Below are 10,316 nucleotides of genomic sequence, written 5' to 3' on the forward strand. Positions count from 1 at the left end.
GGGTTGGAGCCTCTCCAGGTACCTAGCCATGAAGTGTGACCCCTAGATGCCATAGTTACGTCCCCATAGGCCAGGGAAGTCACCTCTCAGAAGAAATTCTACCAACTCTTCACAATCTGACTCTGCTTCTCTTTCCAGCCACCTGTTTGTCCCAACATTCACTCTGTGTCCCATTTATATCAAAGCACTTTCCATTCCCCCAGCAGCCATTCCTCTGCTGGAACGGCCTTTGTGTCTGTCACCTGCCCAGTGAACTCCTCCTTGTCTGTCAATGCCCCAGTCCAAATATCCCTCCTCTGAGGCCTTCTCTGACTCCCAGACTCTACAAGGTTAGGTACTTCCTTCCCTGGGCTCTGCATAATTTGTGTTGTAATTATTTGTTTACTTGACAGACTGAGGCCATGAAACAATGAACTTGAGGGACCAAATCTTTCTTTATCTTTGTACCACTAAGATCTGGGCTACACTTTAAAAGTTTGTCAATAAAAACAGATCACTGATACTCACCTCACCCGGATACCCGACTCTTGAAAAATGTCTAAACCATCCAGGACAAGTTTATTGTCTTCCTGAATATATGTCAAACCCCTGAGATTGGAAGGGTTGGGAGTGGGAGAAACGATCAACACTCAGGCAGTTGGGTTTCCAGGATCATGAGCCCAAGGACAAGGGACAATTCCTAATAGGTAGATGCCTTAGGCTGAGCACAGGATCACAGTAAAAGCCTAATGTCCTGGGCCAGAGCCCACAGCACCCTCTCTGTGACACAGGACATTGCCTGGGAATGTGATGGGGCTGAAGGGACTCCAGTGCTTCTGAACTTGCAAGGCCATGGGGCACACAGGAGAGCCCTCCACCTTTAGGAACTTCTCCTACAGGCCTAGAGCTCTGGCAGGAAACTAGGTGGGACCAAAGCGCTGCAACTCTGCCCCCACTCAGGTCCTCTTACCCTCTCTTCTGCCCATCCCCTGTCCCCTTTCTTCCAAACCTATTGATTCTTTGTGGCTTAAGTCTTCCCTGAGATAGCCAGAAGGGAGAGGATCCACTTTAAATTAACAAGGTTATTAGCAGTTAATTAACTGCTATCATTGTGCCGTTGTAATTGAAAAGAAAGAGAGAGAAGAGGCTCATAAACACTCCTAGCCCTTTCTCTCCATCAGTGGGGGGAGGTCAACAGTGGGGGCTGGGGAGAGGAGCAGGGCCCCTCCCTTACACAGGGCCTGCTTAGCTTATTGGCTTTGTTTCCTCAGTATTCCTGAAGCAGGGTGCAGCCAAGAGGAGGGCCCCAAGAAGGGATTTGTAATGGGGTCCAGAGCTCCGGGTGTCTAGGAAATATTAGAAAAATGTGTGTAGGATGTCCTCACCCCCACAGGCCTGAGCCAGGGGGGATGGGACACATGGAACAGGGCCATTCAGAGCTGTTTTGGGTAGCAACAGCTTTGAAGCTAACCCCTGGCAGTCATTTAACATATCTATAACCTTTAACTGGTTTCATAGATATGTTAAATAGCTGTGGCCCTGCTTTGAGCCAGGGAGATGGGAGTGACTTCCACCCAAGATGGGACTGGGAAGCAACTCCCCCTGGTTACAGGGCCTGCGTGAGAGCGTGGAGATGATTGGCTCCATGCCATGGGGCCACACCTGCCCAGACTTACTATGGCAGCCCAGTAAAGCTGGAAGAATAGGGGATGCTGGCAGGTGTAGCTGACTGTAGGAGGAGTTGGAAATGGGGCTGCAAAGGAAGATGGGTGCTGGGATTTAAACCTAGGCGTGGCAGCCATAGAAGGGGGAGGACCACAAGGTTTTGGGGGAGAAGGGAGTAGACCACGCGGCTCCGAAGTGAATAGGAGGAACAAGAGGTTCTGAAGCAAGTAGATAGAGGGTAGACCGTGCGGCTCTGAAGTAAATAGGGGACCACACGGTTCTGGAGTAAATAGGAGAACCACGAGGTTCTGAGGAGAAAGGAAGAGGACCACACGGTTCTGGAGGAGAGTAGAGAGGACCATGAGGTTTTGGAGTGCTTCTTTTTGCCACGCGGCTTAGGCAGCAGGAGAGACTTTGCCGGGAAGAAAAGGGGAGGAAGGACTCTTGCTGGTGGGCCGTGAGAAGGTGCCACATGGCTTTGGATTAACTGGAGATCGCAGCAGCCACACAGCTGATGGTGCCGGGAGCCTGAACCACGGACTTCTACTTCCTTTCCTGAGACACGGTACCCCGGACTGGGCACAGGGAGAGGGAAGGACTGTGCATCTGTGGGTATTCTAAAGGACTTTAGTATCTTATTGAAGACATTAAGCCATTACTCTAAGTCTGTGTAACTTTTAAATAAACAATTCCTTTCCTTTTCACCAGTCTCTGGCATTGAGAGATGTCTTTCCTCTGGAGGCGGGCGTTTCGAACCTAGCAGGTGGGCGTGGGGGGGAGGAACTTCCAGAGACAGAGAAGGGGGAGCCTTTCTGTAATAATTTATCGTGAACCACCCCCCACCCTTGCTCTGTAACATTCCTCCACGTACATGTTCCACCCCTTTCACAGGGATAGTTGTAGGGAAACCAGGCCCAAAGAGAGTAAGCTGCCCACCTCACAGACACCTCAAAGTTACTGAGAAATGCTCAGCAGAAGCCATAAAGATGCAAGAGATTTATTTCCTATTGGAGGTATGCAGAAAGGAGGTACAAATCTGAGGCCTCAAGTCAGTGTTTTTAGTGATTTTTAGCTCAGATTGTCCTCAGTTACCCTAAAATTTACATGGCTGACATATGTCAGCATTATTGATTTTTAGCCCCAAATTCACTGCCATTAGAGACAACAGCCACTGTGGTCAGGGATCATCTCTCTTCCCCTCCCCCTCACTTCCCCAGCCCCTGCCAGGGCTAAAGATTGCAGGGAGGGTAGGGGGATAGAAAGGACATAGGAGAAGCTCGCTCCCTCAGTCTAGCCATGCTAGCCTCAGCACCCACAAACTAGATCCTAAGGCAAAAATATCATACCCCAAAGGTTCTTAGGGAAAAGCTGTCTCCTGCAGAAAACTCACCAGAGGCCATCCTGTCGCTAATACCTCACAGAAGCAGCAGCAGACCTACAGACTCCATGAAGTGGCCCACCCTATGGGAAACCCAACCTTCACAAGTCTCCCATCCTCACCAAATTGTTCCCTGTTTGGGGTGAACCAGTTGGAGGAGTATAACCTGAGAGAGCTAAGAATCCCACCAAAATCTCCCTAGGTGGGGTGGGGATGCAAATAGCTGGCACTCCCTGGCCAGGGCCTTAACAGAGACCCTGCTGGGGCTCCAGTGGGGCAAGCAGGGTGTGGGTACTGGCAGGATGTAGGGGTGAGCCTGAGCAGGAGGGCAGCCTCTCTACTGCTTCCAGCCTCTGCTGCCCTGAGAAACCCTGGGATTCCTACCACACCTGGACCACCCTCCTGTCCTCCTTCCTTTCTCTCAGCCAGGCTCTGGCACCCCTGCCCCAGGTAAAGCCTTCTCCCCTCTGTACCTGACTCCAGAGCAAGCACTCAGTCCCTGAGTAGCCAGAGTAGTCAGGAGCAGATGCCTCCCTGCCCACCCAACCTTCGGAGGCAACAACAAAGAGCAAAGGAGGAAAGGTAGAGCACATAGAAAGACCATACAGAACCATACATGTGTGCAAGTATGACTATGCAGTATAACATACATATGGGAAAGTGCATATATCATTAGGGTTATTAATTGAACATTTACTATGTGACAGGTAAGTAACATTATCAGTCACATTTTATGAATGGAAAAATTAGGGTTAAGAGATCCTAAGTAATATGTCCAAGGTCACACAGCAAATCTGTGATAGGGAGGAATTTTAACCCAGACAGTATGTCTCTAAACTGCCTAAACCCTAAGCTCTCCATTACATGCCTTTCAATGATGTCTGCCATGGTTGGGGTGGGGTGGGAAGGAGATGGCTGGAGAGCCAAGCTGCCCAGGACACAACCGGAGTCCTCTTTTCCCCACCCACCAGGCAGAAACAGGGGGTCAGATCCTTTGGTGGGGGACACACTCCTCCCACCCAGTGCCCTCAACCTCCCTGCCCTCTCTGCCCTCCCATCCACTCTCCCAAGGTCAAAGGGACCCAGCTGCATCAGGGATGGAAAGGCCCAGGCTAGCCCCTGTTCTCCACCACCACCACCACCTGCAGGGCTGCTCCCACCTTCCCTGCTGCTGAGTCAAAGTCACCTTGCCAGTGGTTCAAGTGCCAGGGACGGGAACCAGTGGGAGAGAAGAAGATGGGCAGCTGACACAGGCAGCGTGGAGGGAGCATCTACAGCTCACTCAGGTTGGGGGCGAGAAAGCTGATGCACAGCCTGGAACCTGGCAGTTGGGGCTGTGACCAGGACTGAGGGCAGGCCAAGCAAAGGTAAGCCCAGAATACTAGCCTGACCCTGCAACTGGATTCATCTGGACCAGTCTGCAAGTCAGGTGGGCCACTGGATATAAAATCTGGAAAGTGATTATGTTGATTGTGTTCCAGTTAAAGGTGAGATCATATAATCAACAAAAGAAAAAAGCAAACAAAATATAACCAGAGACATTGAAATTAAGAACATTGTAACAATAGCCAAAGGGGAGTGGGGAGGGGGTAGTGGGGAGAGGGGTCTACAGAGCTACTATAAAGGACACAAGGACAAAATCAAGGGGGAGGGTAGAGGTGGGGGAGGGAGGTGGGACTGGCTGGGGTGGGGTGGAGGGATGGGGAGAAAATGCAGACAATTGTAACTGAATAAAAATAAATAAATATATTTTTTTTTAATCTGGAAAGTGAATGTGTAAAATTGGAGGAGGCATATCTTACACCTGCTGTTACCTGAGTCACAACATTCCCAGGAACCACAATCTCACTCCAAAGAAAGCTTAACCAGTCTTAAACCCCTTCCCTTTCTTTCCTGGAAAGTGACAAAGTAGGTAGGAAAGAAAGGCACCGAGAGCCCACTGTCCCCTCCGCACCCTGTGGGTCTCTGGCAGCTCTGACAGCTAGGACCTGCCTTCCTGGTCCTCTGGACAGGCAGGGTGTAGTGGGAGCTAACAAAGCCACCTTCATATTGCTCCTTACCGCTATTGACTCTAGGAAAAATCACTTCACCTCTCTAATTAAGAGTTTCCATAACATGGGGATACTACCCTCCTTGCAGTTTATCACAGAAACAAAATGCTGAGGACATAGTTGCCATCATCAAATATAGTTCCCACTCCCCTTCCTTTCCCCTCCTAGTAGAGAATCTCTCCCCGTTCCTGGGGGCAGGGCCCAGGGAGTGGAGGGTAGCAGATCCTCCTTTAGTCACCATCCTTAGAAGGCACTGGTGGTGGGATGTGGGGGGTTCAGGGGGGACATTTGGGAACTGATGGAATCTATTGTAAATCCTGCAAGACCAGTGAGATGTTGGTGCCATGTGCTAGCACAGTCTTGGTAACATGCTGGAACATCCTTGGGGGAACACCAGGAGTTCCTGGGCACAAACTGATATATCACTAGAAGTCCACTGTGGTATATTTAAAGCAACCTGAGCACTACTGGGAGCTCACTGGCAGTTACTAAAGTGTTCCTGAGATCCCATGAAAGTCACCGCCAGTGCCACAGGCCTTACTAGAATTCTAGTGGAAAGATACTGGGGCAAAATGAGAATGCTGGGGACATACTAGAGGGTCATCGGGAAACTCTCTGGGGTGTCACTGGGAGCAAAAGCACATGCCTGGGCATTCCTAGGGCACTTTGGGATTGCAAAGGGCACAATGCCAACTGGGGCCTTTTGAGGATCATTAGGGTCTCTCCGTGGGGCACTCATGGGTTCCACCAAGTGCCGCACTCAAAGCTGCTCTTCTCTCGACAAGGAACATTGGGTGAATAGGAGAGCAGGCTGCCAGGGGAGCCAGAGCAGGGCCACCTTGGAAGAGGGAATAAGCAACTGGCCTGACTGGGCAGCAATCACCTATCTGTGCTTTCCTGTTGCGATGGCAGCTTGAGGGGAATGTGCAGCCTGGTCTGGAAAATCACCCCTGAAGAGGGGAACAACTCTGCCTGACTGGCAGGAGTCCTGCCTGGTGTCAGTCCCCCCAGTCAGGCCTCAGGGTAAGGGAACAGCCTTGAGCATCGGGTAGGCAGGACTATTGGCAGGAAGGGCCCTCTCAGGGCTCAGGCAGTAAGACTCAGTAGGCCTGGGATGGTTTCTCGTCAACAGCAAAGAAAGTCTCCCCTGTGGTCCACACACAGGGATGTAAAAAAGGACCTAGAGCCAGGAAATGCATGCCCAGGAGTACTGAGCAGAGAACAACCTTCTTCCCCACGGTTGTAGCACAGAAGACAGGCAACAATAACCAAGTCCATACTCGGGTCATGTGTGGGTACTCTGTACTTCAGAGGATCCTGCGGGGAAGGTGATGGAAAGGAAGACACAACTGAGTAGCAGGAACACAAATCTAATAAAGTCCTGCTACAAGCATACAGGCAATATAGATATCCACCAACCAAAAGGTCAAAAGGTGGAAAGTCGGGGCTCCAGGAAAGCACCAGTACCTTTTTTCAAGATCTGGATATGGTCCGAGGGAGAAGGAAAAAAGGCAAGACCCATGAAGGTCCGAACTTGAGCATGTTCAGTATCAATTAACAGGTATTCAGTAACTACTACATACCACGTGACTCCACCCAGTTAAGCCCTCATCCCCACGGTGTCCCTAAGCAACTTTGTCATTTCTCCTCCTCCCCCTTATACCTCTTCTCAGGGAACAGCAGCCCTTCGTGCCAGAAACCTGGGTGTCATCCTAGATGGCCCCCTCTCCTTCAACCCTCACAGACACTCACAGGCCAGGTCCTGCCTTTTCTTTCTCATGACAGATCTCTCTCCTCCTATTGTGGCTCTTGGGCCAAACACCACAACCACAGTTCAACACCTTTCCTGTAGACTGCTGCAACAGCATCTGCGCTGGGACCTTTCCTCCTGCCTTACCCATATCCATACTGCTGTCGAAATGGTCTTTCTTAAATATTAATTGTAATTTAAGCCTGCATCCTACTTAAAGCCCCTTCTTGTCTCCTCAGAGCCCATAAAATGGTATCAAAATTCCATGGAATAAAAGGCCCGTAGGCTATATGACTCCCCAACACTCAATCTTCCAGTCATCCCGCTTTGCCAGTCTCTAAACTTCTATTCCTCTCCATCCTCTGGGCCTCTGCACAGGTTGTCCCCTTGTCTATCTCCCATGAGACCTTGAGACTGCAGCTTAGCATCCCCAGCACTTAGTACAAAAAAGTGTCATCTCATTTGAATGAATAGATGGAGGACTATGGGAAAGGACAAGTAAAAACTTTCATGAGGCTGTGGTATTTTTCCCCATTGTAACAAGGAAACAGATTCAGAGATGTGAAGGCACTTGCCAATGTCACACCGAATCAGTGCTCATCCTACCATACTCTGCTGCCTCAGAAAAGCCCTGGAAGACCCAAGACAAAAAAATGGTACAAGATGAGTTTAGGGCAGCACAGGGCAGGGTTCAGTAGTGGGCAAGGAGGGGAAGTGGAGAATGAGGACTGTGGAATGTCGGGGCCTATGGTTAAATAGCTCACAGAAGGAAGAGGCTTCAGAGACTGGGAGGTTTCAGGCAGGTATCACTGAGGTACCAGTAGGAAGAAAATCCTCCTCCTCTAGAAATCAGAATGGGACTAGAGAAAATCCTGGGGCTAAAGAGAAGACAGGACACCACAACAGGGAAATACTAGGCTGTGCTGGGTATGATGGCCAGGCTGTGTGCAGGTTATTAAGACGAATGGGCTGAGCCCTGAAACAGAAGTAACTCCTTCTCATTCCCAAACCCCTATCAGGGGGCAAATATAATTGTGTCCCAGTCTCAGGAAGAAAAACTGGAGACACACAGACTGTACCTTTGGTCTATTGGAAACCTCAGCTTCTTAGCCCTTGGTGGTAACGCTATTAGGAAATCCGGGATCCTTGAGGAAAAGATAAAGACTTGAATAACCCCACTGTCCCAATTCCCCACTCCTATCCTCTTTTCTGAGTCTCCCTACTCCAGCCCTTCCCAGAAGCCTTCCCTGTTTCCAGCACCAGTGCTCCTTTGAATGGCAGCTTCTTCCATGGTCTCTAGCTGTGGAAGATCATCTCCCTAAGACCCATGGTGACTGGAGAAGAGCTACCTCAGCCTAGGCCTGGCCTGGCCCTACCTGCACCTGCTCGGGTCTCCAGGCCTGAGAGAAGCAGCTGTGCCCTCCTCCAGCAGATGGGACCCAGGATGGCTACATGCCCTGGGAAGCATCAATGGTGTTGCTGGGCCAAAAGAGCTCAGCCACCTCTGTCCCAGCCTGGAGCAACTAAGTCAACTCAAGCCAAAGCAGCTCCTATGCATGTCCTCTCAGGGGAAGCTTGGACTCAGGTTGGTCATGGAGAAGGCAAGTCACTCAGCTCAGGACTAACTTAGTTCTCCTGTGCCCCTATCCCCACCCAAAGCCAGGGAAAAACTTGGGCCCAGGGTAACCATGAGGCCAACTGACCCCTGCCCTGTGCTGCCCTAAACTCATCTTCTACCCTTCTTCCTCTTGTCTTGGGTCTTCCAGGGCTTTTCTGAGGCAGCAGAGTATGGTAGGATGAGCACTGATTCAGTGTGACCTTGACAAGTGGCTTCACATCTCTGAATTCGACCAGCACTGCAGTATGCTCCATGTGTCCCTTCACTAGACCTGAAGAAATGAGTGGCTGAACTAGGACGTGTCCACCGTCCCCCACCCAGAGACCCCCTCCTCCTCATTACTCTTGGCCCAGTGGAAAGCAACAGAGAAGCTCTGCATGTCACCAGCCCCTTCAAGGAGGCTGGCCTGCCTTCCCCCCAACTCCTGCTCAGTCAGCCCAGCCCAGGCCACCCACACCCCACCCCCTGGCAGCACTGAGCCCCATCATCAGGTGCTAATTAAATCCCCTAATGAGGAAATAAGGATGCAAGAGCAGCTCTACCATGGCCTCCCCAGCCCACCGCCCTCATCTCTCCATTGGACTTATCACTCGTCACAGGATGTTTACAATAATTTTTAATTTGTGCAATTATTAATCACTTTTCTATCTGCTTCATTTGCATAATAATTAGTCATCTCACTGTTTGGCATGCCTGTGAATGACAGTGTTTTAAATTGAATTAAGATTTTAATATTCTATTTTCCTGCTTTCTTCCCCTTCTACATGCTAATCAAAGTCAGATTTGGCAGCCAGAGGGAGGTGCAGAGGAGACTAGCAGGCACTGGACTTGGCCTGCTCTGTGCTCCTGAGAACTGTGCTGGGAGGAGGGCCTGTCTGCAGGAGGGAAGAACAACGCCCCACCAACTCCCTAAACCTGGCATTCAAGGGGTTACCCAGCCTTGCATAATGAGTAGAGATGAGTGGGAGGGGGGCGGGGCAGGAGGCACAAGGAACTGGGGAAGGGGGAACCACACTAGCTCAGTGGGCCAGAGATCATGGAAAGCGCTTTCATTTTTTTCCCCAAACAGGCTGATTTTTGCAAGGGGAAATTGGAAAGCACATTGCAGGCCAGTAATTGATCCCTTGTTACTAGTCTAGGTTAACTTCGATGGCTCAGTGGCCCCAGGTAGAGAAGCAGGCTGGCGTAGTCTAAGACCCAGGACCATTCCTTAGAGGGACCGAGAAAACAAATCTGCCCTCCTCCAGAGGCACTGCCTCTCCACACATCAACAACCCTCTGTCTAGGCTGGGATTCTCACAGACCTTACCAGGATACAGGACATGATGCCCTCTATCAGGATAGCAGTGGGTTTCTGTCTCCCTTTCCTACCCCCAAACCCCTCTCCGAGCAGTACAGCAATCAGCTCCAGCCAGGAAGAGGTGCTGCTGCAGCCCCACCTTTCCACCACTATCGCTTGCCTCTGTGTTGTCATGGTAATCCCAGGGACTGCCCTGGATACTCACTGCTGCTCCAGAATTCTCTGCTTAGGCAGGGCACCTCTTCCTGCAGCCTGCTTAGAACACCCCTTTTACCATCAATGAAGACAAAAGGTATGATCACCAACCCATGCTCTGCAAAGTCAGATACTGGCCTCTCCCTTTACATGAGTAGGGAGAGAAGGGGTGGGAGGGAGACTGATGAGAGCCAAGGGTCCTGAGCCAGGCCATCACAGCTGGGGGCAGGGGAACCAAACTCCACTCTGCAACACAGGTTCTCCCCAGGGAAGGACCCCATCCCTCCAAAGAAAACAAGATCTCCCAGCTGTGCACTTATAGGGGTCAAGGAAGGAAGTCTGCTAGATGGGAAAGAAGGAAATGAGGTCTTCCTGCCAGA

This window comes from Desmodus rotundus, chromosome 5 (genome assembly GCF_022682495.2).
Source record: "Desmodus rotundus isolate HL8 chromosome 5, HLdesRot8A.1, whole genome shotgun sequence".
NCBI classification, from domain to species: Eukaryota; Metazoa; Chordata; class Mammalia; order Chiroptera; family Phyllostomidae; genus Desmodus; species Desmodus rotundus.